The sequence below is a fragment of the Nomascus leucogenys genome, chromosome 9, assembly GCF_006542625.1.
Source record: "Nomascus leucogenys isolate Asia chromosome 9, Asia_NLE_v1, whole genome shotgun sequence".
In the NCBI taxonomy this organism is placed as follows: domain Eukaryota; kingdom Metazoa; phylum Chordata; class Mammalia; order Primates; family Hylobatidae; genus Nomascus; species Nomascus leucogenys.
The window spans coordinates 69,181,201-69,189,446 of record NC_044389.1 but is presented as its reverse complement, the minus strand read 5'-3'; the positions used below and the strand labels follow the sequence as shown (position 1 = coordinate 69,189,446).

Here is an 8,246-nt window from a genome sequence, read left to right as displayed (position 1 = left end):
TCTTTGTAACTAATACCAAGAATCAACATCTTTGGAAAATACTTCAAAAGAGCTTCAATGGACTGGAGCAGTGGCTCATGCCTGTAATCTCAGAACGCTGGGAAGTCAAGGTGGGTGGATTGCTTGAGCTCAGGAGTTCGAGACTAGCCTGGGCAACATGGTGAAACCCTGTCTCTACCAAAAATACAAAAAAATTTAGCTGGGCATGTTGATGCGCACATATGGTCCCAGGTACTCAGGAGGCTAAGGTGGGAGAATCTCTTGAGCCTGGGAGATTGAGGCTGCAGTGAGCCGAGATTGTACCACTGCACTCCAGCCTGGGTGATAGAGTGAGACCCTGTCTCAAAAAAACCCAAAACAACAACAACAACAACAATAACAACAACAGAGAGTTTCAAGCCTGGTGAGGTGGCTCATACCTGTCTGTAATCCCAGCACTTTGGGAGGCCAAGGCAAGAGGATCACATGAGTTCAGGAATTCGAGATCAGCCTAGGCAACAGACTTAGACCTCATCTCTACTAAAAATAAAAAATTAGCCAGGTGGAGTGGCAGGCACCTGTAGTCTCAGCTACTCAGCAGGCTGAGTTGGGAGGACCACTTGAGGCCAGGAGATCAAAGGTGCAGTGAGCTGTGATTGCACCACTGCACTCCCACCTGGGCAACAAAGTGAGACCCTGTCTCAAAAAAGAAAAAGAATTTTAGTTAACCAAAATTTTAGTTAACTAAAATTTTAGTAAAACAGGAAGAATAAATTTTCAGATCTGTTGTACAGCAGAGTGACTATAGTCAACGATAATGTACTGTATATCTTAGAACAACTAAGAGAGTAAATTTCAAATGTCTCACTACAAAAATGATGTGACGTCTCAGTTATGTTAATTAATTTGATTTAATTACTCCACATTGTATACATATATCAAAATATCACAATATACTCTATAAATATATACAATTATGACTGCCAATAAAAATAACATTAATAAAAATTAATATTTAAAAAGCTTAAAAAGGAAACTAACACCTAATGGATGAAAATGATTGGTATTAACCTGTTTCTGGTTGCCATTCTTTTTAATTGCTGAGTAATACTCTGTTAGGCAAATACAGTTGTCCCTCAGAACTCTCAGGGGGATTGGTTCCAGGAACAACCTCTCCATAGCAAAAGCTCAAGTCCCTTATGTAAAATGGCATAGTGTTCCATCCTCCTATTATTTTAAATCATCTATAAATTATTTATAATAACTAGTACAAAGTAAATGCTATATAAGCAGTTGTTATACTGTACTTCTATTTGTATTTATCTCTGTAGTGTTATTTTTTATTCTTTTTCCCCCAATATTTTTGATCTTCAGTTTTTGAATCTACAGATGTGGAACCCATGAACATGGAGGGCTGACTGTATATCATAATTATCTGCTCTCTTGTTGATATATTTGGAGTTGTTCCTGCTTTTGCTTATTATAAGCAAAGCTGGCATAAACATTTATGTCCAACTTTTTTTTGGTGGACGTAGGTTTCCATTGTCTTGGGTGAATCCTTATAAATAGAAGTGTTGAGCCATACTTTAGATGTAGGTTTATAATTATAAAAACTACCAAAATTTCTCAAGGTAGTTTTAACACTTTGCACTCCTACCAGTATATGTAGGGGAGTTCTGGTTTTCCATATCCTTGTCAATATGTGATGATGTTAGTCTTTTTAATTTTAGTCACTTTTGCGGGCATGAAATGGTATCTCACTTTGGTTTTAATTTGTATATTTCTGCTGACTAATGATATATAATACTTTTTCATATGCTTATTAGCCATTTATAAATTTTCCTTTGTCAAATGCCTGTCTGAGTCTTTTGCCCATTAAACAAAATTGTTTGTTCGTGTTTATTATTGAGTTGTAGGAGATGTTTTCTATAATCTAGGATTTGTGTGTATCAGAATATTTTCAGCTATCAGGAGTATTTAGATATATGTATCATCTAGACTATGGCTTGCCTATTCATTTTCTTAATGGTGACTTAGGATAAGTGGAAGCTTTTAATTTTGATGAAGTCTCTTTTTTTTTTTTTATTATGGTAAGTGCTTTCTGTATCCTAAGAAATCTTTGCCTACTGCAAGGTCAGAAAGCCATCTTTAAAAAAAGTTATATTATATTTTAATAGTGTTATATATTTTAGCTTTTATGTTGAGGTGTACAATTCATCTTGAATAAATATTTGTGTTTACAATGTAAGGTAAGAGATGGAGTTCCTTTTTTCCTCATTCATGTTACATTACTGGGCATTGACTTCCAAAAAATTGTTTTATTTTATTTATAATTGACAATAATTGTATATATTTATGGGGTACAATGTGATGTTTTGATACATGTACACATTGTAGAATGATCAAATCAGCCTCATTATCTGTCATCTCAAATATTTATCATTTCTTTGTAGTAAGAACTTTTGAAATCCTCTCTTTTAGCTATTTTGAAATAGGCAACATTAACTATAGTCACTGTGCTGTGCAATAGTACACCAGAGCTTATTTCTCCTTTCTAACTGAAACTTTGTACCTATTAACCAATGTCCCCTCTTTCCCTGTCCACCTTTCCGTCCTCCAGCCACTGGTAACCACCATTCTACTTTCTAGTTTTACAAGTTCGTCCTTTTTAAAATTTCACATATAAGTGAGATTATATAGTATTTGTCTCACTGTGCCTGGCTTATTTCACTTAGCATAATGTCCTCTAGGTTCATCTATGTTGTTGCAAATGACAGAATTTCCTGTTTTTATAAGTCTGAATAATATTCCAGCATGTGTGTGTGTGTGGGGGGGTATGCATAATATATATACACTCATCTGTTGATGGACACTTAAGTTGTTTCCATGGCTATTAGAATAGTGCTGCAATAAATATGGGAGGGCAGACATCTCTTCGACAAACTGATTTAATTTCCTTGGGATTGGGGAATTGACTTTTGATATCCAAACTTAGTATATAATACCTCAAAGGCCAGAATGCCAATTATTTTGTGTTATAAAGTTGTTTGGCTATCAATCCATATTTTTGCATGAGATAGTTATCTTGCAGGTAGGCCCATTGAGAAGACTAGAAGGTAGTCTTGATTGATTCTTGTTGAAATTGAAATTAGAGTAAAGGGACATCCAAACACTTATCCAATGAACTACAATGACATACAACTCACTCAAGCCTTTCTTTTTCTAAATTTTCTCCCCATATAAAACAACAGCAGCAACAACAAAGACAAAAAAACCTTGTGCGTTTCTTACAGCTTTATGATGCGTTTCAGTGTCTACAGTGACTGCTGAGTTTGCATCTGTTGCATGTTGTATCTTTCTGGTAATATATGGAAGAAGCTTCATATTCATGTAAGTATGCTAGTTCTGAAACATAATGTGGAATCATGTACAACTCAGCACTAGTTGGTAGCAATAAGCAGAAACCCACCTCAAAAGAGTGCAAGCATAAAAGGAATTGAATTAGATTATGTAATTTGACAAGTCCAAAGGCTGGAGTTGGTTTAAGCAAAATTTGTATTGAAAATTTTTCTTACGTAAAAAAGGTAAAACAAACTTGGTAAACCTAATTTTTTTTTATAGTGCAAGTAGTCAACTGTTGTCATTCCAAGAAACTATTATTTGTGGATAGTAAAACCGTTTGGAGACTTTAAAAATACCCTATAACCACTAAACGCAGAGCAAATTACTTAAATAAAATTGCGATATTTGCCCCAAATAGTAACAGTATAATTTGCATCAGTTCTCTAGAAAATTGTCTGCAATTAAAAAAACAAAAAGAACTCTGATGTGTTAACTCAAATTAATCAGTATTTTCTTCGTACACTCAGATTGCAACCTAAGTATTAGTCTGTTGAGTTTGGTTTAGTGGATATTTATTCAGGATTTTTACAAAAACAAGGAAACAGAGAAGAGGAATAGCGCTGTGCAGGTGACCTCGGGGTTCAGGCGACACTCAAATGCCTGCTTCTCCTCTGAGGTTATTACCATCTCTTACTTGTTTGACGTTTAGAGATACTGCAGGAGATAGTTGAAAAGCAGAGGTTGCATTTCCAGTGGTGTTTTGCTCTGCTGGTATTTGTTCCTCCGTGCTGCTGTGCAAAGGGCCAGAGCTGCATGGAATGGATCTTTTCTTCAGATTGTGCAGGCTGGCTGCCTTGATGTCGTAGTTGCTGATGTCGGATTTGCTGATGTCGGCTGTCGACGAACCTTATTCCTTTACATTTGCCTGGTCCTCATTTCACTGGAAAACACAGTAGCTGTAGCTGCACATAGACTTTTCCTCTTTCTGTTTCCCCCTCATCCCCCTCCCTAGACCTCTCTGGGCTTTGACGTCATGTGTGCTCCTTTCGGTTGCCATAGCAACCCCATTCCCCAAGCCCTCTGTCCGTCTCCTCTGGTAGGTTCCACAATGGTACAGGCAGCATCACGCTGCACAATGGTTTCCAGGCAGTGAAAGAGGGTGATTCAGCAAGCCACTCTTCTTCTTCTATTTTCTTTAACCTCCCCTTCACGTTTTATTTTTATGGGGGTGAGTGTGCTTGCTATATTCTTACCTTTTTCTTTTTTCATTTTTACAAATTTCCTTTTTTGTCCTCACCCCTCAATTCCTAGGGGCTTGAGTGAGTTTAAGATTGGGTTTTCTTGGAAATCACCTGTCCATCGTTAATTTTAAACAATCTCCCTATCTCCAAAGAATCTCTTCCATATTACAGTCTGGAATGTGGTTAATGAAAAACGAGTAGGGAGGATTTCTGGGGCAAACACTGCCGGCTCAGGATCGCAGTTCTCAGGCACGGAATGGTAGGTGGCTCTTTGCTCGTTCTGGGTTCTAACCTGTTTTTGGAGGGTGGGGTGATATCTATTGATTGCTCCTGGTGGGGCGGGAGAGGGAGTATGGAAGAGACGAGAGAGATGGGGTGGAAAGCAGGTTAATCAAGTGAACTAGCTTTGAGGCAAGAAGCCACCAGCTTTTCCCTCTGTGCAGAACATCTCTTCCCAGACTTGGGCGTGTTGAAACCTTTCCGTTTGGAGTGAGGGGTAGCAGAGGGAGGGAGGGAGCATTCTTATTGTGACCAGGGGTTTTTAGACCAATGCAGGGCTACAGAAGGGAAGAGAGAGAGAGAGAGAGAGAGAGAAACACACACACACAAGGAGAGAGAGAGAGGAAAAAAAAAAAAAAAAAAGAAAACACCAAACAGCTGTGCTTGTTAGAAGTGCTGACCTTAGTTCCATATCTGAAAAATGTGATGGGTTCCATAAAACCTTAAAAATAATGTCTTTTAGTATGTATTTATGTTTACTTTTGTGAGAAGTGTAACTTAAATATTTTAAGATATATTTTACTAAGGAACAGTATATATATATATATATATATATATATTAGGTGTAAAACTATTGGTGTTACTCTTGCAGAGCAACTCTAGGCTAAATCTGAGCTGGGGAGAGGAACACAGAACAGGGGTCAGGTTAGAGATAAGAGGAAACATTGGAACTGCAGTCAAATAGGTAAGGGGTTCCTTTAAGAAAGTGATCTTCTAGTCATAGCAGGCAGCTTTTTTTTTTTTTCATGGCAAGATTCCCAGGTATTCTGTGCTGGGATACTGTGTCCCCTACAAATGTCAGAGCCCTTTTGAAAAAATAATCAGCAATAAGTATGGCAGTATATTTCTTAGAATCTATGTATTTGTGCCTTCAACAAAGTAAATGTAATTTACTGGAAAATCTGTAAGTAAATCAGGCTATAGATATTACAAGAAAACTATCTATCCATATATTTTTTCTCACCCTCCCCTGACATTTAAATCTAGAGACTTAGTCTCTGCTTTTACCCCCTTAAACAGATAACTTCCCAGGGTACTGCAATTTAGCCACAGAAAAAGAATGGCTTATCCCACAGCAGTAGGCTCTGAAGCAATCACAAGGTTGTTTACATGGGCTGCCTTTGGTGCAGAGCCTGACAGTGTCTTTACAGCAGCCCTGCCTGCTTCTGGCCATGTTGATAACTTTTATGAACAAACTGCAAGGAAGCAGGCTAAGTCATATGGGACAGGCCACAGTTCAGATGGAAGGAAAATGAGTGTTAAGTGCACCAGGCATTGCCAGTACAACATCCAATATCTCCTTCTATCCCTCATCTGCTAGTTGTCGGACCCTGGAAGCTCTCACAGAACGCTTATCAACATATTTAAAATGGTTGCAGTAAGGACCATTTCTCTCAGAGAAGCTTCTGTGAATTTTCTACTTTAGGTGAGCATATATAACAAATAAATATATAAATATATCACAAGCCTCTGACTCCACTTCAGAACCATTAGATTTTAGGGGTTGGATGCTTTGGATGTAGCAGTTTGGCTGCCTCTGGTATGTATTTCCTTCTCTACCTTGATCACACTCTTAAAATGGACATAAAGTATTGGATTAGCTTATTTTATTATGTGGAGCAAACTGGGTTTTCTCTCCCCTACAATGGGACTAGAAAATCAGATGACAAAGGTGGTGTGACCTTAAATATTAGAGAGTCTTCATTCTTCCTCATTTGCATGTCATTCCTCTGCTGTTGCAAAGTGTCTTTAATTTGAGGGGCTCCTGTTTTTAAAAAATCCTCACAGTTTCAGTAAAAAGATTCTGGATAATGAGGCAGTAAGAAATTATATGTAGAGTGGGAAAATCAGCTGCCTCCAGCTTCCTGCCTGCTCGCCCCAGAACAGCATCTGCCGTTGAGAGGAGTGTGTTTGCCATGCTGGAAGGGGATGTTTATGAACAGATCCCAGAGGGGCTGAGTGTGTTTTTGCTGTCATTGTCTGGTATGTCTGCAGCTATTAGTATTTAATGGTTTCATAGTACATGGGCTATATATTTTAAGGTTAGAATGAACTGAGAATTTATTGTCAATGCTATAAAATGTAAATATTTTAAATTTATAGGAAAATTAATAAGATTTTCCTTGTTAGGATATCCTACAGGAATATCATAAGCAAAACAAATTTGCCCAACCTAAGTAATCTAAAAAAACCTCCCATGTTTAAAGGCATAAGTATATTTTTAAGGTTTTATTGTGGTTTCATGTAAATGAATCTGTTTCTTTGGATGTAAGCCTAGTTATAAATTCTTTTTATACTGTTACTAAAAGCTAAAGACAAATTGGGTATTTACTTGTTTGTTAAATATGGGGATAGATTTTCTCCCTTCATCCTCTAGTTCTGGCCTCAGGTCACATTTGTAGCCAAAGGACTTTCAGTGGAATTGGTGTGTTCAAATTGAATGATTGCTTGGTTGCTTATCAGAATAAAGGACTCAAAGCAAGAGAGACTTCCTTCAACTAGAATGAGAAGCAAACACATTGTTGTCTTAAATTCTTTCTTCATTGCCCTTTCTATTTCCTCTTACAGTCTCTTTTAAGCTTTTGGTTGGACATTGCAACAATCATGCAGAAAGAGGCACGGAAGTGTCCAGTAGTGACAAGAATGGAGTATAATGCTCTAGTTGCTGCAGGACTGCTGAGTGCCTTCCTCCTACCACACATGCATCTATTATTGCACCTTCTTTTGAGGACCAAGGACTTGTGGAAAAAGTTGGGCCTATAGACTAGCAGGGGAGATGCTTACTGGTAAAGAAGAACAAAGTCCATTTGCTTCTTTGGCATATTGGATATATTTATTGCATTACATAAGTCTGAGATGAGACGGTGTACTGCTGATTCAGATAAAAAGATCATGCTGCATATTGATTGTTTAAAAAATGTAACTTAGAATTGGAGCCCATCTTTTCAGAAATTCACCTACCTGTACGTGTTTGCATAGCAAAGTTGTAAGGTTTTGACTCAAGATTTTTCAGTTTGAGTAAATTTTATCCTCATGAGCCGATCAAGGCAAAGAAGGGGAAAATACAAAAAACTGTGCTTTGCGTATCTTTTGTTTTCTGTATTTAATAGGGAGAAGCTATATTTCTTATTGTGAATCTTGGTAGAAACTCTTAAGAGGAGACATCAGGTCATATTGAAAATCACTAAATAGAAACATTTTAGGTTTAAAAAGTAGACTTCACACATACACTATTTCTGGTAAAGGATTTTCTAGTTTATTTGATGTTTTGGATCCGTATCAAGCCACTATGGCTTTTCTTACAGTTCTTATCTCTGGTGACTATGAGGTATAAAACCCTTGAGGCTTATGGAAATAATGCTTGTAGGAATGGAAATTAAAGTTTTCAATGGAAAAAGAAATGAA

General features: G+C 37.3%; 1 protein-coding gene across 7 annotated transcripts in view; it reads left to right on the top strand.

The window, feature by feature from the left end:
* Positions 1 to 4,257: 4,257 nt before the first annotated feature.
* MAPK10 (mitogen-activated protein kinase 10) overlaps positions 4,258 to 8,246 on the top strand; it is a 328,152-nt gene continuing 324,163 nt past the window's right edge. For 4 of the 7 annotated variants that reach the window (XM_030819097.1, XM_003265855.3, XM_030819096.1 and 1 more), the window contains exon 1: positions 4,258 to 4,821. The gene's annotated coding sequence lies outside the window, so the exon portion shown is untranslated. Of the gene's footprint in view, positions 4,822 to 5,605; positions 6,382 to 6,745; positions 6,825 to 8,246 lie in introns of those variants that run through there. The other 3 variants (XM_003265856.4, XM_030819093.1, XM_030819094.1) reach the window with 3 other exon arrangements.